The sequence below is a fragment of the Sciurus carolinensis genome, chromosome 1, assembly GCF_902686445.1.
Source record: "Sciurus carolinensis chromosome 1, mSciCar1.2, whole genome shotgun sequence".
Taxonomy (NCBI): domain Eukaryota; kingdom Metazoa; phylum Chordata; class Mammalia; order Rodentia; family Sciuridae; genus Sciurus; species Sciurus carolinensis.
Window position 1 is genome coordinate 132,902,003 of NC_062213.1, and position 25,605 is coordinate 132,927,607.

The 25,605-nt window shown below is 38.9% G+C and overlaps 1 protein-coding gene across 5 annotated transcripts in view; it reads right to left on the minus strand.

Moving 5' to 3' along the window:
* The window catches only part of Lrrc8b (leucine rich repeat containing 8 VRAC subunit B), a 66,731-nt gene that overhangs the window by 20,323 nt on the left and 20,803 nt on the right, over positions 1 to 25,605 (minus strand). For all 5 annotated transcript variants that reach the window (XM_047542588.1, XM_047542563.1, XM_047542555.1 and 2 more), the window contains exon 2: positions 422 to 476. The gene's annotated coding sequence lies outside the window, so the exon portion shown is untranslated. The remainder of the gene's footprint in view (positions 1 to 421; positions 477 to 25,605) is intronic.

Sequence of the window (25,605 nt, forward strand, 5' to 3'; positions counted from 1 at the left end):
AAGAAGAATAGAGATGTGTCACTATTATTTGGCAATTTCCTACCCCAAACTGTAAAGTAGTAATGGATCTGTGAAACAATCATACAGAATATTCTAAAGATTATGAAACTCTTAGAAACCCTAGGAGAAGGTTATTGAACAAATGATGACACTGACACACACACACACACACACACACACACACACACACAAACGTACACTTTCCTGCTTGTAAAACCCATAAAAGACAGGAAGATGACATTTTTATTAAAATACAGTCTGATTTCAATTTCTGCTTAACTGATTTAAAAAAACATCACAATGATTTTACTCAAAACATCTGTAAAAATAGCAATTGCTTTTTGTACTTACTTGCCCCAAGCTACCGACTTAATTGTAATTATCTTTACCATGTGTTCACAATTCAGGATGTTAATCTTACCCTATGAATGCTGGTCAACCAGAAACTCTGCAATTAGTTTCAATTTGAGGAATTCCTAAAGAGAAATCATAAATATATTGTCATATTTTATGTATCAGAGAACTACAAGATAACTTATCCATTTATATGGTTCAAGAATTTTTAACACATATTGTAATTCTGTGAAACAAAGACAAAAAAAGATAATGTCTTTAAAAAGTGAGTGTTGTTAAAGACATTACCTTTTGACCTCTCACAGAAGTTGTCAACTGATCCCAGGGAGAGAAATCATATCCCAAGTTACACATTTAATCTCATCACAACAGTAATTCACAAGGCATCCAATTTTTAGTGGAGAATGAAATGAGTATTATTGCTGAGGCACTCCTCACTTAACAGATAAGATAGAAAACCCCACTGAAAACATGTGTGCTTCTTAGAATGCACAGGGGACACAGCAGGAAAAGACTCAGTGTCTAGGACAGTTTTCTCCATCCAGCTTTGTTGTTGCTTTTGTTGTCTGCTGACCTGCTAGTTCTACATAATTCTGCCATTGTACAATCTAGTAGCACAACACTTAGGTCTGTGTTTGCCTCTTATTACATATCATGGGTTTTCCTGATGTTCAAGTTTCTCTAAACATCATTTGTGATAGAAGCGTGAGAGTTTGTACATGGATAGGTCATACACAGTGACTCCCCTACTGGATCATAGATTCCTTTTTAAAAATTACTAACAATGCTGTAAACATCTCTATACTCTGTTCACGTGGACTCTTTTACAGTTTTTTTAATACAGATTTTCGAAATCAGAACACTGAATCAGAGCATGAACATTTTAAGTCTCCAATATGTTACATGAATTTGTTTTCCCAAGAAAGTTATACTGATTTTCTTTCTTTTCTTTTATTTGAAACTTTTTTCATTGTAGATGGACACAATATCTTTATATTATTTATTTTTGTGGTTCTGAGGATCTAATGGTAGAGTCAAGCTCTCTACCATTGAGCCACAACCCTAGCCCCTGATTTTCTTTCTTGTAAACAATATATCACAACATTCTCAACAGATTTAACATTTAATCCCCCTACTAATATACACAAACAAACCTTTGCCAATTTCACACATGAAAAATGATCTTACTGTTGCTTTATTTTGCATTTCTTTGAGGTAGGCTGATCATTTTCCATCATGTTTATTAATGAGTTTCAGTCCTCTTTTCTATTTAGATTTAAACCAAAGGAATGTTTTGCTGAGAAGATATAAATGTAGAACTTAAAGAAAGTGCTCATAATGACTACTTGTCATCTCAGGGGGAAGCCATTGCTGTCAAATAAAAGGAACAACACAATGTAGCTCTGTTTCTTTATACAGGAAAAAAAACAAAATCATTCAAACTAATTTTAGAAACTGTAGCAAAAGTTATCCTCTTTCTTCCTCTTCAGAAGAACACAAGAGTACCAAGCTGGAAGAATGAAATGTAAAAATACTAAATGGCAACGCTTCTTAGAATAGAATAAATCATCCATATTAGGCAGGATAAAAGAGGACAAAGACTGTCACAGCAATTCTGACAGACCCAGCTGCTGAGACAGGCGGCTGCTTCAGTGGCTCTCCAGCATGCTATGCTAATGAGTGTTACCAAACTAGCTTCCTCTACCCCCTCACAGACACATTCTCTCCCCAGAGGCAGGACACATGACATGTGCATTTTAACTTAAAAAGTCAATTCTAAGATAACCTAAAAATGTGTTCTGGAAGGTTTGCCCATAAGAAGCATAATACTGAAATTTTTCTTCTTTCTTAAAAGAGTACCTTTCCTAAGTTCCCAATAAGGAAATCTCCTGAGTGACTGAAGATTAAGGAATAGCAGGTGACAATCAGCTTTCTGATAAATAAACAAAAGGGCCCAAGGCATTCACTGTGAAAGCCGTTGAGTTTGGATGCTCCTTCCTTCTGGTAGGTAGAGATGGAGGAGGTTGACCAAACTAACTCTGAGATAGAGCAAAGAACTACTGTATGGTTTGGTATCTGAGAAGGGGTTTGCATTTGTGTGAGTTTGTCTTACTGTGAGGTTACATAAAATCATAAGATTAAAGATCTAGCAAGATGTCAAGAATTTGTTGTTGTTGTTGTTGTTCATTTTGAGGTGTTGGGGATGGAACCCCAGGGCCTCCCACCTTCTAGATAAGCACTGTACCTCTGAGCTACCATGAGACTGAAGTCAAGACTCTCTAGTCAAATGACCAGTAATGGGTAAATGCGAGGTACTGCAATGTCACTTTGCAAGTCTGCTCTACTAGGAGTCATGGCAATATTGTACTCATTCACTCTGTCTTGCACCATTGATAGGTTTTAGGCTTTAAGTTATGCACAATTAAAGTCTCCTCTTTCATTAATTTCATAAATTTAAAACCAAGAACTTAAAAAAGGGACATTCTACTTCGTTATCTGTTCTATTCTAGAATTGCCTCCATGAGCCACTCTGATCATCACTGCCTGAATTCATGGCTTCTTTGTCTCTATTCCAGGGACACATTTACAAATATTTCTCCCACACTGTTTTATGGTATTTGTTAAGCCATTGCCTCAGGTTCCTTGAGGGCTGGGGCAGTGTTTTATCTATATTTTAGGGATCTATCACAGAGTGTCTTTCCAGGGCTGGATTAAAGAGAGTATAGAACGTGACCGGGGTCAGGAGCGGGAATAAGGAATCTGACTCTTTCCTTCTGGTCGGTTGAGATCCTGGAACTGGTGAAGGGGGATTGAGAGGGGCTCTTTTGCCAGCTTCTTTCTAAACAATGTATGACCTTTTCTCTTTAAAATATTGTGAACAGCTGGGCGTAGTGGTTCACATCTGTAATCCCAGTGGCTTGGTAGGCTGAGGCAGGAGGATAGCAAGTTCAAGGTCAGCCTCAGCAACTTAGTGAGGCCCTAAGCAACTTAGTGAGACCTTGTCTCAAAAGAAAAAAATAAAAAGGGCTGGAGATGTGGCTCAGTGTTTAAGCACCCCTGGGTTTCATCTCTGGTAATAAATAAATAAATAAGTAAATAAAGAAAGAAATACTGTGAACAAATATTTAAAGTATAAAATTCTAAAGTGACATTGAGCCTTTAGCCTGGCCAGAGTAACAAATGATTAGCTCATCTAGGGTGCCCCCAGATCTGGTCTTGCCCATGTCAGCACCATGAATATTCAGTAAGTCATCTTGAGTGAATGCATGATCCAGACCAGGTTTCATTACCCAATTAGGAACCAGAAGTATGAAAGAGGTCTGGCTTTCAGATCTGTAAATAGAACTGGTGCCTACAGAGAGTGGGTCTGGAAGGGTGGCAAATAAAGTGGTAGGGACAGAGCCTCAGGCATTTTCATGATCCATGGCAGGTGCAGAGATTAGCAGCAGAGGCTAAGCCTTTATACTTCAGGCATATAGAAGAAAAATTCATACTTGCCAACTTATCCACCAAACATGACATCTCACATATCTGAATGTAGAACTGCTGTCAAATTCAGCATGACTGGCTCCTTTATAATGACTACCAGTCATTTTGAATTAGTGATAGACCACTGGATAAATGCCACAGCATTTCTAAGTGACCTTAATATTTTAGTGAGGTATGATTTCACAATTATTATTTTGCAAAAGCTAGTCTTATAGGTCACAGAAATAAGGCTTAGATAGAATTAGCAAGTTACCACCCATATGAGAATGTTACACATTGTGCTGTTCTGTGCTAGCTTATTGTCCTGTTTGCTCCTCCTGAGACCATAAGCTCTGGGAGGTCAAGAATCCTTTTTGTCCTAAGGCCTGCTGCATATTAGATGCCCCATAAATATTATAATTCCACAATTCCATGAGCTATGATCAAGCTGACAATACTGCAACATATTCTCAATAATTACCTGTGAGTGGAAAAGGGGTGGTGGGTAATAGAGAGGAGAAGGCTAACATTTACTGTGTACTAGCTAGGTGAGGTAGGTATTATGATTTCAGTTATGAAAGGGAGAAAGCTGATGAGAATCAGAGGAACTAAGAAACTTGCTCAAGCTCATAAGCAAACTCAGAATTCACACCAGTTCTGACTAAGAGCCATCTGCTACATGGCCTCTCCAAAAGCTATATAAAAAGGAGTTTTATATAGATTGTGATATCTCTCTCCTTTTTTTCAAATCTACAACCTATCTTTTACAGAAAAACAGGAGACAATTTAAAAATGAGATTTACATTGTTTTCCTAGTCATTGCTCATTATAGTGGAACAGAACCAATAAGATCTTCTTCACCCTGCCTGCCTATTAAATAATTAAGATTGACATGATATATAGCCAGGGCAAGAATGCATCCTGCTATACAATCTCACATAGAGAAACCTTTACCTACCAATTGAATAACCTGAATTTAATCTGTGTTTAAATGATAATGTTTTACATAACTTTCCTTCCTAGTATACTAGTAAAATGTGGTTAAAATAAATTAACACAATATCACCTAAACATGACTGTATTTGTGAATAGCTTAATGAAGGAGCATACCTTTAGTAGGTTAGTTACTTTGTTAGGCTTATTTCTTATTCTGAAGAGCATTAGATTTGGAAGAGAGTTCAGCTGAATGCATAAAGCAGAGTTCTGTTTCTGTCATTTACCACCTGTTTGATCCTAGATTTGCTAAATATCAACTTCCTCATCTATAAAATAGTAATAATGATGGCATCTACCAAATGGAGCTGTTTTAAAAATAAGGGAATTATAAATCAAATTAATTTAGCACAGGAGCAGTTACTAAGTAAACACTTGAAAACAATAGCTTATTAACAGAATAGTGTCTTCATCTAAAGTTGGTCCTTAAAGGTTAGTTTTCAAGTATTATCTTGTAAACAGAAACCAGACTTGACATTAGGGAGTTTGGCTGTCCACCTAGTTGGTGATTTCCAAGCCAAATTTGCAGTATATTGTGAGTCGAGTTACCAGAAAGTGCTACAAAATATGTCACTTGTCTCAATCATTTACTATATGGACCCTAGGGAATATAAAGTGTTGAGAAACCAAAACAATACATCAATCCAACATCTAAAGAGAGTTACCCTGTACAAGTCATCACTTCTCGATACAATATCTGCCAGCCTAGTCAAGATTTCTGTCACAGACAAGTCAGACTTGACTAGCGCCAACCAAAAAAGGCTATTTCAGAAATTTATAATCATGGTTGCATGACAATATAAATGTGCTTAATGCTGCTGAACTGTACACTTACAAATGATTAAAACAGTAAATTTTGTGGTGTCTATTTCACCACAAAAATCTATAATCATACAAAATAGGAAAACTTTATTGCTTTTAAATAAACAAACTGAATTATACAAATCAAATATTCAGAGGATCTCAGTGTCCTAGAAGAGATGCTAACACATGAAAATATTTAGTGTGTCAAATTTGCTGTGGGCATGATTCATAGGCTACTAAAATAAATAATATTTAATCATCAATTTTATTTTTAACCTTCAATTAGAAGGATTGGGTTAGAAGAGATGAGAGGATTTGTCCAGAAAAGATTTAGGTCTTCTTTATTGGAAATAAATAGTCATATATGAAGCTAAGACATTAAAAAAATCTTCTAATGAGTATTCAGGTCAGTGTACATGCAAGATTTTTTTTTCCTTAAAATATCTACTGAAGGATACACCTTTACAAAATTTAATAACTTTAGAAGGATTATGAATAGATGATGCTTTGGTTTAATCTTTTTTTCTTAAGAGGTCAACTTACCGGAAGGTGCTATGCACAGTGTGTGAAGGGTGGAGTAGGAGCAGCAGTCACAGTGCAGGTCAGTGCACACTGTGTGTGTGTGTGTGTTAGGAAGTGGTTAAAAGAGAAACCTTACTCGTTGGCTTTGGCCTCAGTGACAGCACACCTACTTATTGGGTTCTATCATGCAATAAATAGATCAGGCAATCAATCCCTGAGACTTTCATTATAGCACACAAATTTTTGTAGGATTGCCTGCTTACTTCCTTGCTCTCTGAATATGTGGGGTTAAAAATGCTCACCTAATACATGAGTAGATAAAGGTAGTAAGAAATAGCAAGTGAAATAACAATAAATAGCTGCTTCACCTCCCTTTGGAACTGTTGGGGAGTGAGGGGAACGTAACAATGCAGTTGGAGGTTCACATGAAGTAACAGTCCCTGAGGCATAGGGAAGGACCAAGACCACGTCTCTTTCTAAGACCTTGCTTTCATATTTGTTGTTAGGATATGTGGCCATATCAAGTGATAGCGAAGGTGCTCTCAGCTTCTCCTGCTTTCTGCTTCATTAGCTCTTGGTACTTCTTTCCCAGGAATGGTAGGGTTTGATACTCAAAGGTTGGGCAGGCTGGATTATGTATTCTGTGACCACAGTGATCACTGAATAGAAAGACAGGATAGGAAGACAGCCCATTGTGGGCTCTCACTCAACCATGCAAGTTAGGCTATGGCCACCTCCCACCTCATCATGCTGCCTGAACCACGGACTTTGATACAGTTTGAACTACTGCAGTGAGGGGAAGAATCCAGGTGTTTAAAGCCTCTGCCTCTGTTTTCATTTGATGTCACCAGAGTCTGTGCTTGGGGCATCTTTACAAAAGTTTTCTTTACTTCCTGGTCTAAATCAGTCATTGCTATGACAAGTTATTTCTGGGTATATGTAGAGATTGCTCTTCTTGTTGGTCTGTTGCTCTATAAATATTCTGGAGCTGCTTTAGGTAAATGTGAACTGCTCAGTTTTTACTTATTTATTTTCATATATTTTGTTCCTAAACCTCAGAGGCCAAGTGTTGATTGAATTCTGTCTTCACTTCTCCAGTCCCCCCACTATCAACTGGCTTTCCATGGTAGAAGTAAAAATGTGCACTGGAGTGAATCCCAGGCCTGCCTCCACCACCATCTGCATGGGCTTAAGTCCAGCCTTCCATATTCTCAGATTTAAAATACAATCACACTGGCCTACCAGTTGATATTAATGGTAAAACAAATATTGTGGAAACACTTTAAGATCATTACAGTGGCAAATGTAAAGGGGAACTCTTGGAAAGAAAGCTAATTTTTTTGTTGGTAAAGTGATTTAAAAAGAGATGTCTTTGGCATTGGGACATTGTTTAGATTGAAGCAAAGAACCCAGGAAATGAGCTTTATTCACACCACTTTGGTTTCAAGGAAACAAAACAGTAAGTGTTGCAAGGTCATTGATATCTCATAGCACTTAAGTCTTATTAAGAAGTCAAAAGGACCCCCCAGGACCAGGGTTTGCTTGTGCTACACTAGTGCTCTGTCACTAAGCTACACCCCCAGTCCTTTTTATTTTGAGACAGGGTCTTGCTGTGCTGCCCAGGCTGGCCTGAACTTGTGATCATCTTACCTTGGCCTCCCTCTTCACTGGAATTACAGGTGTGCCCCACCACACCCAGCCTAAAGAAACTTTTCAAAAAGGCCCAGAGGTCCAGGTAGAAGAAATACATGACCCCAAACCAGAGAATATGAGTCATCTCTTTCACTGTGATAAAACACCCTGAGAACATTCTTCTCTGGATCTGTCTACCTTTCAGTAAGGTACCATTTACAGTCTTACAAATAAAACCTGAAAAAAGAAAAGATCAACACCCATAATCTCACAGGGTCAGTGACATGCAGCCGCGCCTACCTACCCAACCCAGAGAAGGCCTTTTAAAACATTCCAGTGAGCCAATGCTGCTTAGCTCTTCCAGTTCCTATTTTTCCTAGAAGCAAGTGTGGGAAGTGAAGCATTAGGCAAGAGCATTAAGAGAGAAACAGGTCAGTTTTGAAAGAGTAAGGAATTATGCTACTTGTGCTTCGGATAAAATGTCCATTTTCACATTGGTGTTATACTAGTGCCTCATATTTTCAACTTGGTTAAAAGCTGCAGGTGATCAAAATCACGGGTTGCCATTTGCTCCTTAGCTGGAATGGAAAAAATGTTGGCTTACATTTAGGGTAAACAGCATGAGATTTTTTTTTTTCCCTGATACCATTCTTTCTGACATGAACTAGGTTTCTTACAATTCAATCCTATTCTATGCTAACTACTCAGAGTTAGCATCAGACTCCACAAGTTGAAGGGCTCAGTTCCACAAGTCTGTCAATGCTTCAGATGCCAGTCACAAGTCTCAGGTGTCCAAGCTACCTGCAATTCTTTCTGACTTCTCTAGCAATAAGCAATTGCCACAATTCTCTCTTCAAGTCAGATAATTCACCAGAATGACTCACAGAGGTCAGGAAAACACTTTTGTTACCATTACTGGTTTGTTATAAAGGATATAACTTGGGGCTGGGGAGATAGCTCAGCTGGTAGAGTGCTTGCCTCGCAAGCATAAGGCCCTGAGTTCGATCCCCAGTACCGCAAAAAAAAAAAAAAAAAAAAAAAAAAAAAAGGGATATAACTCAGGAATAGGCCAATGGAAGAAATGCATAAAGCAAGATGCAGGGGCTGGGAGGAGTAGCCTTTCTGCCTGCTCCAAGTGTGCCAACCTCTGGGCACTTTGATGTGGACCCAAACCTGGAAACTACTTGAATCCTGTGGGTTAGGGGTTAAATTTTATGGAGATTCTGTTATACACAGGCATCATTGATCAAATCAGTGGCCACTGGTGATTGAAACTCTCCTGCTTCTCCCTCTTCCCAGGTCAGGATGAGATGGAAAAGTTCCAATTCTGGAATCATATGGTCAATTCCTTTGGTGATAAGACTCAATCTGAAGCTATCTAGGGGTCAAGCATGAGTTACTTTCTTAGCCCAAATTCAGGTATGGCTGAAAGGGACTCACTATGAATAATGAAAGATACTCCTCTATCAGGATATTCCAAGGATTTTAGGAGCTCTGTACAATGGAATGGGGAATAAAAACTAGAAATGTATTTCTGATTGCACTACACAGAGCAGGATCTGCCTAAGAGTACACAGGAAGGCTTACTATTCAAAGTGGCTGCCACCTGAGTTCTAGGAGGTTCACTTTGAGAGTCAAACTCACATTCAAGGCCAAAACAAGGTAGTCATTTAACTCACTGATGCCTGGTCAATGACTTATAAAGTACTTCCTAAGGAATGCCTCCTTGACCCTCTGTACATGAACCTTCACAACGTATTCTTACCAGTTTCCTCTCCTTCCTTCTTTAGCACTTATCAACCACATACAAGCATTGCTTGATTAAAGGTTTTTTTCTCTCCCACTTAACAATATCTGAGGTCTGGTTTATATGTATTATGCTGATCACTGTAACCCAGGGCTTAGCATTCAAAAGCTGCTATTGCACAATGAATGAGCATAAAAGAGTTAAAATTAGATCCCCCTTTCTTGGAGCAGAAATGGCAACTTCTTACAATCTTTACATCATCTTGCAAGGCCCACCTTCCAAACAAGGCTACAGGTGGTATTCCTGCACATTATGTTGGCTTTCTGTTGCTTCAGAGCTTAACAGGACTCTGTTAACTTTACTTGGTGCTAACAAGGGAAGAACCCATGTCCTCTTTGGAAATTTAAAGAGTTTTGATGGCTTTCCAGAAGACAGAAGTCACAGTATCCATTTGGAAGTTTAACAAATGACTTCTAAATCAGGGTTGGGGCTTTGTCATGGCTCAGTGACAAATTCCGTTGTACAGCATGCATAGTCTCCTTTCAGTGACCTAAGTTTCTTCTTTGTGTGCGGCAGTTGACTCTAAGACTATTTCTTAGCAACGAAATCTGAAAGGCAGAAAGACTGTGCCAAGAAAGCTAATGGTATGTTTTTTCCTGTCTTCCTTCCCCTCACCCTTCACCCACACACAAGAAGTATTTTCCTATTTATATTTGACAACACCATCTGTTTTTATTGTGGAGAGTTTTATCTACTCAGGAATGGCAACAACTTAGCCCTTGTTAGTTGAAAGGAGGTAGAAATGAAGAGGGTGCCAGGTATCACCAACTTGTGTCATGGCCAGGACGGGCATCAGGGAAGGCGAGGCAGGGATGCTCCATCTTACATCTGCTCTGACATTGGCTGTACTCAGGAGTCATGGCCAGGCGTCTTCTGGGAGCAAGGCATTATTCCAGGTGATGAAGGGAATGAAGAGGTGTCAGACTCAGACCTGACCTCCAAAAGGAACCTATGCTTTGGGGAAACAAGTAGATAATACCATGTGTCTTAAGGAAAGTAAATGACAGTCCCTGCACAGGCCTTATGAATTGAACCAAGAGAGGTGCACAGGATTTGTATAGGTGGTGGTAGTGAGTGTGTGCAGTGTAAAGGGATAAAGAATAATCACTGGGTTAATAATGGGGCATACGATATTTTATATGAAAGAATAGAGTAGGAGAAACCAAGGTGAATTGGAAGAGTTAATAAAGAGATATGGGTGGAGTGAAATTTTTGAGACAGAAATGATGACGATAAGACTGGAAAGTAGATTAGGGTAAAATATTAAATAAAGTCTCAAATGTCAGTTTAAAAAATTTTCAGGACATAATCCAGGCCCAAAGCATAATAGGCACCTGAGAAATTATTGCATTGGGGGTAAAAATATCACTTTTAGAACTAGCCAAGCTTTTATGAACATAAAAGAATTTAGACTTTTGATCATATAGAAGAAATCACTGAAGGCATTTGAACAAGGAAATAATGGAAAAATACATTTAGAAACTTATTATAATATATATGTATATTTTTTTTTAGAAAAATTATTTGGAAAACAGGAAGAATTTATGGAAGAAGTTTAAGATTGAAAGCCTAAAATATGTGAATACCTTGAGAACTAAAACATAAATGGACTTCAAAATAAAAATCCCAACTAGAAATACAGTCATGCTATTAAAAAAAAGAAAGGAAAAACTCAGATTAGTCACTAAAATGATGCAACTGGATAAAGCAATTGGGTTTTGAGGAAGCAGGCTTTTCCTAAGTCGGAATCAACGTTTTCAAAAGAGAAATGGATTTGATTTGCGCTTTTTAGACTAGACCTGAGTATTTGGATGGAATTAAATATGGTAAAAATATCACTTTTAGGGTCAACAGCCATATGTTTTATACAATGTTATATCAAAGAATGGTCATATAAAAGTATGCATAAAAGAGCACCAGAGTTATTACTGACCATGTTAAACACATTGTAAGTAAACTATCAACCCACTTCAGAGTACACTGGGCCCTTAATCATTGGAAAAATCATTAGGCATTATGTCATTTGCCATGCAATCAAACCTCTGTTTAAAATCAAATTATAATTCTTCTAATTATGGACCAACATTTCATTTGTTTCACAATTGGTGCCTAATCAAACAGTTCTGTAGAAGAGATGATTGCACCACAAGGTAACTTAATTTCATTGCCAAAGAAGTCTACTTTTCTAAGAGTTCAAGCATTAGTTTAGATGTTAGAAGTTTTGTTTCTATAAAAATTACTACATGAAATAAATCTAAATCAAACCAAAAGGCTCCCATCCATTATGAAATAATCTTTTTCTCTCATAAACATGTTACTTAAATATTTCCCAGCAACAGGCTTGTGTGGACAAACCAGGAAGTGAAACCAAATATGATCACATTGTGAAAACCAAGGAAAATGAAAGAATACATTTGGAATTAGCTGGGGCACTATTAAAATTTCATTTAAAAGTCCATTCCCTTGGAAACATCAACTTAATCAAAACAGTAATAAGAGGAATTTCAAAAGCATAAATCTTCATTTTTTTGTTTGGCAATTTCCCCAATCTTTTATGCAAATGTCTTTTCCTGTAGCCTGACTGGCTCATCTGAAATATGAGCACTCACCCAACGTGTCTGGTGACTAGAGAGCAGGGTGAAGCTATCATTTGCATGCTAGTAAATCCGATCTGATACAAAACAATTGCAATCTTTAATGGCTTGCTTTGGAGAAAATGAATCTTTTGCTGGAGTGACTGCCATATCCTTTATTTTAGTGTAAAGTATAAACTCCCTAAAAACAGCAACAATATTTTACATTGGATTACTTTTTAAGTTAAGACCCTATGACCTGGCACAGTAAGTTATAAGTACGTATCATTTTAGTTGTCTAAGAATATGTTAAACAGAACTGGCTACTATTTAATTTTCTTTCTAAGATGGATACAAAAATGGAATCATCAGCCTGGGCTCCACTCCATTTCTAGGAGGTTAGGTGTAATACACCCATGTAAAAATGAAGTGAATTCTATTACTGTTTAATATTTATCCTTATTTTTAAGATTAAGTGGAATTTGAGTAAGTTCAATATTACATACAGTGCAATATTTTTATATACATTTCTTAACAATCTTAATTAAAGAAGGTAGTTCCTGAACTACTTGTGACTTCAGCAGGTGATCAGTAGCCCCTATCAGACACTGCACAAACATGATGCAAATATGAGTACCACTCTGCAGACTAAGGACATACCCTGTTACTACATATCAAAATGAAATTTAGAAGAACAAAACACCTGGATAACTATAAGGACTGACATATTGGTCTGTGAATGTACGTGTATAGACATAACCATAAAATATGCAAATCATGTGGCTAGTGAAGTCAAAAAACATTTGAGAACTTATTCTCTGCCAAAGACAGTGCCACTACTAAGAAAGTGAGCCATTTCTATCTCTTGTACTGAGGTTGAAGAGCCCATAAAAAGTCAGTACTAAGATAGGCCATCCCCCTGGTCTAACCCCTTTTCTCTGGATACCTTCTTTTCTTCCTGTAACTCTCACACTTTCTTTATCAAGTACTATATAGAGTATAGAATATTGTATTCATTCAGTTCTTTTGACGGGAAGAATTTATTGAGCCTTTGCTAGAGTATGGGCTAAATATAACAAGAAATTATATTTTGTCTTATATCTACCCTTAAAAAACTCATAAGAGTTAGGAAGAGGGAGCTTATGTGCAAAATGAATAGGGAACAGGAAGACAGATAACTGAGGAGTAAATGGTATGGTTGAATAACTTTGAACACTGGTATGATGTTTTGAAGTATATGGAGCATCTTTCCATAAACAGTTATTTAAATCATGCCATTGACTTTAAGATAAGGATTCCAAGTCAGAGAGAAGACATAAAGTTGCCAAAGATACATGGCTAGGGAGCAAGAGTTCCAGCCCAGAACTCTGACACCAGGCAGTTTCACAATCATGCAAAGTGACTAACCCCAAGGTTAACAGTTATATAGGTCAGGAACAAAAAAGGAGCAGAGATGACTTGTATTTGAGTCTTTAGGGATATACAGGAACTGGTGTGTAGGGAGCTCCAGATGGGGAAGGGTAAGAGCAGAGGGTCCTGAAAAGGAAGAACAATGAGGCAGCAGGCCTACTGAGGCAGCGATCTTCATAGCTGGCAGATGACTTCAAATAATTGAAGTCTTGAGTACATTCAGAGCCTATGATTCCAGAATGAAGGGTATGCTTGACTTGACTCACAAAAAGAGAACATTTTAGGAAGATCAGCCTGGTGGGGCATGGCAGATACACTAAGCAGGGGCAGAGACAACGAAATCAGGGTCCCCAGAAGGACCCTGCTGCAATAATTCAATTATAAAGTCTTAAGGAGCGGAACAAGGGAGCATCAACGAGAACAGTCAGAAAGGACAGAGTTTAGGAGAAGCTACGAGGGAAAGTCAGCACTGTTTGATGGGAGGGATGAGAAAAAGAAAGAGGAGTGAGGTGGTTTGGTGTACAGCTCCATCTTAAAGTGGTAGTTACTGTTCCAACATTCAATGGGAGATTTCACGAGCAGTTTGATGAATTTCTTCTTTCACTTTGAATCAAGGCTAATTATTAACGTGGGTTTATACCTTGATTAGGGTTTTGGTATAGTTAATAAAAACATAAAAAGGACTGGGGATGTGGCTTAGTGGTTAAATGACCCTCGGTGGTTCAATCCCTGTACCAAAAAAAAAAAAAAAAAAAAAACCCAGACTTGAACTTGGTAATCTTAAAAAACTATACATTATTTAAAATTTTAAAAAATGAAGTACAGCCTTAATCCATCTCTCACATTTAATAATTTCCATTCTAAATATTTCCATTTAAAAATGGTAGACAATTCAAAATTTTTTTTATGAAGACCACTGAGTATACTAAAATATAAAGTATGTTATAAACCACACATGTATATTTACACATGTATGCACACAACTGTAAACAATTTTTGGAACAGCTTCTACTTGTCTGCCCAACTGGAGGTGAACAGGACTAGAAGTAATCAAAGACATTTTGTTTTTTAAATAACTTCCATCCTCCCAATTGCAGGTGCTCATTGCCTTTCTGATCATGAACTGCCCATGTCTTTACAAAACCTATAAGGGCATATTTTTCATTTTACTTCAGTATTAAAAAACTACTACCTCTTCCAAGCTACTTTGACTTTAATTTGTGCACTAAACGACTGGTTGTACAAATCATGAACTTGTTTATTCTACTCAAGAGGGTTAATAGAAACATGAAGAAATTTCAGAGGTGGTGTTTTATATTTTTGTAAATACCAATGTCCTTTTCTTTGCTAGTTTTGATAGAGTTGGAAAATGTATCCTTGGGGAATTAATTCTGAAGAATTCTTCCTGTTTCGTTTTTCTCCACAGAATTTATCTGTTTAATGTTCTCTGGTTATTTATTCTATCTGTTGTCTGTCTCACCTTGTAGGCCATAAGTTCTAAGAGAACAGGGCTCTTATCCACAGGGTTTACTGAGGACTCCCCACCACCAAGCCCAGATAGCAGGGGCCTGGTAAATATTTGAATAAATAACTGTCCTGTGATTATTCTAATTGGAGAGCCTAACATGCATTTCCTTAGCAATTATGTCTCAATCTCCATGGTTTAATTTAATTTTGAACTATAATTTCTATTTATATTACCCCAAAGAAACTCTGTTAGAACCCATAATGTAGTAGGATGCTACAGGGCACTGAAGGTGATTGGTAATAAGGAATTAACATGGGGAAAACTGTGACCAGGTGTGACTCAAGAATCCAGGTTCTTGGGTGATTTCTCTGTCCAGCTGTCTTAGGAGGAGTTGTAATGGTTCCTCCTAACCTATGCTGATCTCTGGTTTCTCTGATCTCAATTCCTGTTTGCAGCATCTGTTTTAGTCCAGACTTCCTTTTGGTATTTTGACCGCAGGTTACCTGAGTTCGACATCTGTTGTTTTCATTGCTTAAATTTTTGACTTTTTTTTTTCAATGTGGTTAAACTTGGAGAATGTGTTCTAAGCCTGTATTTCTACACAGACTCTCCAGACTCACATAATAAAATTACAAGGCAGATATTCTAGACAACTTTCCCCTCAAGGTTCTTGATGTCCTTCTCTGTCCCCATTATGACCTAATAATTTCCTTGTCGCTCAATTCAATGGGATAATCACAGTGAACACTGTTGCATTCATTACTGAGTACAGTTTTTTTTTTTTTTTTTTTTGGTCAACTGAATTTAGTTTGTATGAACTATTATGTAGTCAAATACAAGAAGGTACTACTACTATATTCCAAATGCATATTAAGGATGAAACTAAAATGTCAAAGATAGGAAAAAAGAGATATAGTTTAAGTAATTTATAGTAAAAAAGAGATATAGTTTAAGTAATTTCTCCATCTGAAGTCCAAATATATGTTAGAAAAAATTGTGCTTTTGCTTTCTTTGTGAAATGTGGTTGGTATATAATGCAGGGTACAATTTTTTAAGACAATAAATTGTGACTAACTTAATTCACAGGCCAATAGTTCCAAATATATCAACTGAAACAGCAAGGTAATATTCAGAAAGGCTCTTGCCATCTGCAGAGAAGACAATTCACTTGACAGCACTCCTTTCTTGGGCTATGACTCAAATCAGCTAGACTGAAAATAAATCTAAAGGGTACACAGCTGTCATGTAGCCATGAGTAGCTTATTGAGCAATAACTTGATTCAGTTTTCTCTATTTGTATGACTGCCTTTGCAAATAGGATTGTAATCCAACAAACGCATTTTCCCTGCTCTGTAAAGAGAGAGCTATTTAGTGTCCCATGGAGAGCTCTATCAAGTTCTTTGCCCTTATGGGTTTTATAAACTGCACATAGTGATTTCTGGATTATACAAAATGAGAAACTGATCTTTAAACTCCATGATCTGTGTGAACCATTTACAGAATAAGGGCTTTGAATTTTAAGAAAAAGATTTTTATTGAAGGAGAACTGGTATCAAAATGTGAGGGGCAAACAACAAATGGAATTGCACCCATGTCTACTAGGTGTAGACAACTTATTTCTTTTCACTGTAATATGCCTTAATTACTGTTTTTTTTTTTTTTTTTTTTTTTTTTAAGAAAATCTCCACCATACAAAAGAGTAAGCCAGGAATGGTGACATGGACCTGTAACAACAACTACTTGGGAGGCTGAGGCAGCAGAATTCCAAGTTCAAGGTCAGTCCAGGTAACTCAGTGAAAACCTGTCTTAAAAGAAAATAAACTCCTTGGCAGGGTCCTCTATGGAAGAATGAAGGAGTAGAGTTTGTTATCTTCAGGTGATCGAAGGAGCAATCAAGAGCTTGTTCAAGAAAAATGAAGCTTGCCATCTGTTATGGCTTCCTTGTTTTTCCAATTTTTATTCCAACCAAGCAACCATCCTATTGGACAGTGCTGCCCACACTTAGGGAGGGTCTCCACTTCAGTTTGCTATTCCACATGCCAGTCATTCCTAAACACACCCTCACTGACACACCCAGAAGCCTCAATTTGTGAATCTCTTAATCCAATCAAGCTGACAATTAAAATTAACCATTACAAGTCCATCCCTTGTAAACCTGATATCCAAACATGACTCTTTATATTTTAAGTATATATATACTTAACCTCCAGATAAACACAACAAGGTCATAATTCTACCTAACATAATTGTCCTTCATACAATAAAAAATGCATTAGTTCTTTCCACAGGATAGAAGGAAAAACAAAAACATTAAGTACTGATGTTAAGTCAATCAATATTATATGACCAGTGACAGGAGAGGAACAAACATGTCCTCTTAATGCATGTGTAAGTATGTACAAACATATTCTTAACAGAAGAGGGAAGAAATATCCATGGCAATTACAATTATAATCCTTGTTTCTATAATTGGTCATATGGCCATAGTTGGTATTTATGACTACCTTCCTTCTATTACCCATTCTGTATTTTCTCTACCATCAGGAAGCACCTTGCAGGTCTTGGCTTTTTACCTAGAGGTGTGACCCACATCTTCATTCCTTGAGGTTGAAATATTTGTCATCTTGCCTGGATTGGGTTGTTGTAGTTTCCCACTGACCATAACAATAGGACAGGGTAATACCAAGAGAAGCCCCAAGAGATCTCCTGCACACCAGGAGCATGCTTTCTTACCTCCATTGTGGAGTAACAGTTCAATATCCCCTTGGTAATCTGGACCAATCACTCCTGCCAGCTCCATAACTCCCTTCTTCGCCTGTTGACTCAGAGGCATAAGGAGTCCAAAGTGACCAGGGGGAAGTCTTAACTTCCAGTTTAATGAAATTGTTGTTGTATTGCCCAGTAGAAGCATTCATACTTCTGGAACTAAATCTTCTAGGCCTGCAGAGCATATGGTTCCAGGGACAGGAAGCAAAAACTTTCCTAGTGGGTCATTAGGGGTAATGGTGAAATCATTCCCATCTCCACCCTTTGATTCCTGGTGAATTCTAGCAATAGGAGAGACAGTACCATATAGTAGATGCTGATTCAGAGTATAGACAGCCTTCTGAAGAACCTTGCCCAGCCCTGCAAGGTATTGCCACCTAGCTGGCACTGTAACTGCATCTTCAAGAGTCCATTCCATTGGTCTATCAAACCAGCAGCTTCAGAATGGTGGGGAACATGGTGAGCTCAGTGAATCCCACAAGTATGAGCCCACTTCCTTACTTCTTTGGTTGTGAAGTGAGTTCCTTTGTCCGAAGCAATGTTGTGTGGAGTACAATGATGATGGATGAGGCATTCTATAAGTCCACAGGTGGTCATTTTGGCTAAAGCACCATGTGCAGGGAAGGCAAAGCCATACCCAGAATAAGTGTCTGTTCCAGTAGGGACAAACTGCTGCCCCTTCCATGATGGAAGTGGTTCAACATGCCACCAGGTTGCTGGCTGATCTCCCCGGGAAATTATACCATTTCGGGGGCTTAGTCTGCTGCTGGCAAATTGGCCACTCAGCAGTAGCTGTAGCTAAATCAGCCGTGGTGAGGGAAATTCATGCTGCTGAGCCCATTCATAACTGCTATCCTTGCCACCACGGCCACTTTGTTCATGAACCCATTGGGCAATGACAGGGGTGGCTGGAGAAAGAGGTTGGTTGCTATCTATATATCGGGTCATCATTCTATCTGATTATTAAAATCCCCCTCTGCTGAGGTTACCTTTTGGAGGGCATTTACATGAGACACAAATATCTTCACATCCTTTGCCCATTCACAGAGGTTTATCCACCTACCTTTTCCCCAAATGTCCTTGTCCCCAGTTTTCCAATGATGTTCTTTCCAGTTCCCTGACCAGCTAGCCAAACGATTGGCTATGGCCCATGAATCACTGTACAATCCCACATCTGGCCATTTTTCCTTCCAGGCAAAATGTACCACCAGATGCTCCGCCCACAGTTCTGCCCATTGTGAAGATTTCTCTTCACCACTGTCCTTCAGCATTGTTCCAGAAAAGGGCAGCAGTGTGCAACTATCCACTTCTGGGTGGTACCTGCATATCATGCAGAACCATCTGTGAACCAGGACCTAGTCTTTTCTTCCTCTGTTAACGGATCATAAGGTACACCCATGAAGCCATAGGTTCATGCTGAGGGACAGAGGTACTGCAGCTGGAGTAGAAACCATGGGCATTTGGGCCACTTCTTTATGTAACCTATTTGTGCCTTTGGGTCCTACCCATGCCTGATCATGTATGCACCACCTCCACTTGATGGAGTACTGTTGTGCACATCCAACTTTATGGGTTGGTGGGTCAGACAGCACCCAGTTCATGATGGGCAGCTCAGGTTGCATAGTAACCTGGTAGCCCATGGGCTACTGGGTAGCCACTAAGGCCCAGTAGCAGGTCAAGAGCTATTTCTCAAAGGGGGAGTAGTTGTCTGAAGATGGCGGCAGGGCCTTGCTCTAAAATCCCAATGGCCTCCTCTGTGATTCACTTATGGGGGCCTGCCCAAGGCTCTACACAGCATCCTTATCTGCCATTGACGCTTCAAGTATCATTGGGTCTGCTGGGTCATATGGTCTAAGTGGCAGAGCAGCCTGCACAGCAGCCTGAACCTGTTGCATAATCTTCTTCTGTTCAGGACCCTACTCAAAACAAGAAGCTTTTCTAGTCACTTCACAGATGGGCTGAAGTAACATACCCAAGAGAGGAATGTGCTGCCTCCAAAATCCAAATAGGTCCACCAGGCATTGTGCTTCTTTCTTATTTATAGGAGGGGCCAGATACAACAACTTATCCTGTACCTTAAGGGATATCTTGGCAGGCCCCACACAACTAGACTTGCAGAAAGTTTGCTGAAGTTGAAGGTCCTTGAATTTTAGTGGGATTTATTTACCATCTTCTGATAAACAAATGCACCACTAGCAAGTTCAGAGTGGTTGCTATTTCTTGCTCAGTTGGTCCAATCAACATAATGTCATTAATATAATGGACCAATGTTATACCTTGTAGAAGAGGAAAGAGATTAAGATCTCTGTGAACAAAGCTGTGATAGTGCTGGAGAATTGACATACCTCTAAGGAAGGACAGTGAAGGTGTATTGCTGGTCTGCTAGCTAAAAGCAAATTGCTTCTGGTGATCCTATGAACAGGGATGGAGAAAAAAGCATTTGCCAAATCAATAACCACATACCAGGTACCAGATGTATTAATCTGCTCCAGCAAAGAAACCACATCTGGTACAGCAGTTGCAACTGGAGTCACCACCTGATTAAGTTTCCAATAATCAACCATCATTCACCAAGACCTATCTGTTTTCTGCACAGGTCAAATAGGAGAGTTAAATGGGATGTTGTAGGAATCACCACCCCTGAATCCTTCAAGTTCTTGACAGTGGCACTAATCTCTGTAATCCCTCCAGGGATGTGGTACTATTTTTGATTCACTGTTTTCCCAGGCATAGGCAACTCCAAAGGCTTCCATTTAGTTTTTCCCACCATAATACCCCTCACTCCACAGAGTTAGAGAACCAATGTGGGAGTTTTGCCAACTGCTAAGTATATCTATTCTGATTAAACATTCAGGACTGAGGAAATAACCACAGGATGAGCTCAGGGGCCCTATGAACCCACTGTGAGTCGAACCTTGGCCAAAATGCCATTGATCACCTGACCTCCATAAGCCCCTACTTTTACTAGAGGGCCACAATGATGTCTTGGGTCTCCCCAAATCAATGTCAATTCAGAGTCTGTTTCTAGTAGTACTGGAAAGATCTGATCATTGCCTTTCCCACAATGCACAGTAACCCTGGTAAAAGGTCTCAGGTCTCTTTTGGGAAGGATGGGAGAAAGATTAACGGTAAAGATTTCTGATACTGTACCAGGGTCCTTCCTCAAAGGGACCTGGCCTCACCATCATTCAAGGGGTTCTGGATTTGTAAACTGACTCAAATCTGGGAAGTGACCGAGGAGCCATGATTCTCTGCTGTTATGACCTACAGCAAACTTTTGTAATTTGCCCTGGCATTTTTCTTCTTGTATAAGTAAGAATTTGGTGGGTTTCCCATCTATTTGGCTTCTGGAAACACCATGATTAATTAGCCAACACCAGAGACCTATATGAGTCAGAACACTTTGTCCATTTCTTCCCCTTTACTGTCCATTATGGTAACTATGACCACCCTCTCTTTGGCAATTGAGGACTGCCACTTGGCCCCTTCCTCCCCAAGGTCCAATTATTCCCACTGCATTGAAGTCTCCCAACTGATTGATGGCAGCTCACATGGTAAGGTCTGGCATGCAAAGAAGAGAAACAACAGAGCTCTTCAAGGATGCTGGTGCTCCCCTTGAAAATTTGTTTCTGATAGTTTTGGTGAAGGACACATCTTCTGGAACTTCCCTATGGAGGAGAAGGTCTTATGTGACAAATCCTCTCCAGCATTCCATCTCTGAGTCTCTGAATTCCTTCATCAAAGTAAACCAAGGGGTGTCAGGCACTTTCAGTTCATTCACAGTGGACCATCTTTGGATCCATACTTCAGCCGGCCATCCAAAAAATTAGTACCTTTCTTCTTAACACTGTGAGTTATTACATTAAATCTAGAATCTCTGCTTAATGGGCCAACATCAATAAATCCAGCCTCATCTAAGTTTATGTTCCTTCCACCATTATCCCACACCCTTAAAATCCATTCCTATGCATGTTACCCAGGCCTCTGCATGTATAAATAAGAAAACTCAAGAAGTTCCTTTGGAGTGTAGTGTACCTCCTAGTGGATCACACTTTGTACCTCACCTCTAGAAACCTGCTTAGATTTGGATCTAGTTATAGGCCTAGAGGCAAAAGTGGGTGGTGAGAGTGGGTCCTGAGGAGTATCAACATTTTCATGCTGAGCAACTGAATTATGAAATGTTGTTACTATTTCCACAGGCAAAGCAGGATTAGTTTCCTCCAGTAAGGGTGGAGAAGCCAACGCCACAGAGGGTAGGGGTAGTGATGCCTCAGTCATGGCTAAGAGTAGGGACTCAACAACTTCTGGCAAAATAAACTCATCAGAATATGGGAGTTCAATGTCCCCAGACCCTTCAGGTTCCTCTCTTATATCACCATCCAGTTTGTAGGATCCCATTCTTTTCCAAGCAGTGCCCTCATTTTAACTGCAGACACCTTTTGAGGCTGAGAGCTAAATGAGCATCTTAGTCAATTGCAGGATGAGGTTTTATGTTTGGTTTTCAGCAACCTCAGCCCAATGTGATGGGATAGAAAGATAGGAGAGAAGATTCTCCTTCAGAACATATTTAGCAGTTTTCAGATGAGTTATGTGCATCTGCAGCTGAGAAACTGGATTTCTGAGCTCATAATTCTTCTTTGCTACTTTATCCAGTGAAGCCAGAAGTAACCAACCAACATTGTCATATTTCTTAGTTTTCCAGAACTGTTCAAAAGTACCATGTATAGAATCACTAAACTCCTTGCTTTTTACAAGTGGCAAATTGGGAGCATCAAATGCATTTACTTCACAAATCTCTTTAAACTGTTCACACGATGGATTATCAGTGCTCTCCATAGTACCTGTAGGCTTAACCAATGTAGACAGCCAAAATCCAGAAACCCCAAAATCAACTAAAGAAATTCATCCTTACAATTCTGTTTCTCTACAGTCATTCTCCATACCAATTTCTATATTAGTCAGGGTTCTCTAGAGGAACAGAACCAACAGGAAGCATGATTATAAAAAGGGGTTTTACTACATTGGCTTACATGACGGGAAGTTGGATAGTCCACAATGGCCACCTGCAGGCTGGAGAGTTGGAGGAACCAGTAGCTGCATAGTCCAAGAGGCTGAAGCCTCAGAACAAGAGGGATCAATGGTTCTACCCCAGTCCAAGACATAAGGCTTCTGGAAAATCCCTGGAGAATCACTGGCAGAGTTCACTTTGGAAGAGTGAAGGAGGGAGAATCTGATATCCTCAGGCAATCACAGCAGCAATCAAGAACCAATTTAAGAAGAATGGAGCTTGCATCTGCTGTGGCTTCCTTGTTCTTCCAACTTTCATTTCATCCACACCACCATCCTACTGGACAGTTCTGCCCATGCTTAGGGAGGGTCTCCACTTCAGTGTGCTACCCCATATGCCGATCATTCCTAGACACACCCTCATTGACACACCTAGAAGTCTTTTTATCTTTGGATCTCTTAATCCAATCAAGTAAACAATTAAAATTAACCATTACACCTACCATGATCAATGTCAAACTACCAAGCTGGTATCACTGAACATGGTGTTGAGAAGAGATGCACACCAACCATTATACAGCACTTTTATTCTGTAGATGCATTAGACACAAATAACCCCAAGAGTATAGATGCAAGCAAATGATAGTAAAATAATTAGGAAGTAATATATTTGAGTATTACTTTAACTCTTAATGCTGTAATTTTAAGTTTTTATAATTTAATTTCTTAATGATTGTGTTTAACAACTGGCTTGCACATTTTCTAAAAATATAGCAGTTTTCATAAGCCTATGTGTATTAGCTTCAGCATATTAATGAGTCACACTAAATAATTAACAATTCCTTACTGTTATTAACTATTCAAATTTCTCCCACATGTCTCTCTCCCTTTTTCCAGCTTAGCAAGAGAGAAATATTTAAGCAGGAAGGGAGAGGGAATTTTGCTTCAGAAAGCCAAACCAGAGAATCATATTAATGATTTTATTGCCCATTCTGAGGCCCCCAAGAGAAAAAGGCTGGAAAAAAACAAAACAAAACAAAACAAAACAAAACAAAACAAAACAAAACAAAACAGGAGAGGAACTTGGAAAAAGGGAAATCATGCCTGTTCCAGGTGGAAAACCATAAGTTGATGGATTCTAAGACAAAGAAGATGGCTAAGAAGATGTAAGATGGTCCTCTGTACCTGATATAGTGGTGGCACCCACCACTGAAGTGCAGTTTGCAAAATGCCCTCTTTAAATGTGCTTCCATGACTGGACAAAGCACACCAGGTGTGGGAGGGCCTGAGCAGATGGTACAGTGGGTATGGCCATCCTTCATGAGGATGCCATGATGGACTACAGCTCCACCTTGAGCTCACAGTCAAGCAAAACTCTCAAGTCCAATCAATGAATTTGTGTCTACCAGTATTTGCCCAGACTCCTGGGTGTGAATTCCTGAACTGCCTCCTGCCAAATCTGATCCCGGACTCTTTCCAACATCATTTCCCACTATGCCTTTGAACACCCTCTACCCACTATTCAAAAAACATAATGTGCCATTTTTATTTTTAATAATTTTATTGGGAAAAATTTCTAACACATATGAGAAGTAAAAATTACAGCATGAGGATCCCCTACATGCCTTTTATCTAGCTCCAACAATGACCAACTCATGCCACACCTGTGCTCCATTTGTTGTGAAGTGAATCCTGAATGGACAGTTCCATCCACAATTATTTCAGTACTGCATACATCCTTTCCTGGGTACCTCTGCTCTAAATATTTCCCTTCTACTATTTTCTTTATCTTTCAAATTCTATTTCATTCTGCAAGGGTCATATCCTTTTATTGTTGCCGCTTCATTGCTATTCCTGCTGTTCTTAACTGGGACACTCACAATGTGATTGGCCTGGAAAGTAGGGACCTCTGCTCAATTGCTGTACATACAGTGCAATAATTCATGCTTATTAACGAAGGAACTAATGGATAACAATTTGATTTCATAAAGTTTATTAAAATGTGGCAGAAAAATTTAAACATAATGACCAAATAGGACAGGGTATGCAAACAATGTGATGGGATAAAAAGAACACTGAACAAAGAGCTCAAAGGCCTGACCTCTTGTCTTTCTCTTTACATGCCATTTGGGGTACATCATGTGGCTTCTCTGAGCACACTTGTAAAATAGAAATTAACTGCAGCCATTTCCCCTCGCTAAATTGTCAGAATCAAATGTGATTATATATGTAAAGATGGTTTTGTAATTGATGTACACCATTACTCGTAAATGCAGAAATAGTTGGCCATATCACTGGACAACAAGGAATCCCATGGCTTTGGATACTAAATATATGAAGAGAATAAATTAAATCTCTCAACGGGGAAAAGGGGACTGTGATAGATAATACAGAGATCACATGGGATTCATGACCAACAAAATAAATCCACAAAAATGTAAAAGCATACCCAGTGTCTTTCTCAGACTCACAACAACTGAGCTATAATAACAGACAAACGGAGGGACCTCTAACAAGGGACGACAAAGGAAGCAATGTACATGTTCAGCTAAGAAGCAGAAAAATCTTGTTATATTAAGTAAATAAATTGAAAGGCAAGGCAAAATTCAACTTGTGACTTTTTCCCCAAGTAAAATGACAGAATCATTGAATAAAATGATTATAATTCTGTGTTTATGCTCTCCCAAGACATTCTTAAAGCCTTTCATTCCTCAACTTTGCATTCTGCTTTGCCAAACACAATCATTAACATCAAACTGCAAATGTCTACTGCAATACATCAAATGCCACTTAAATTACAA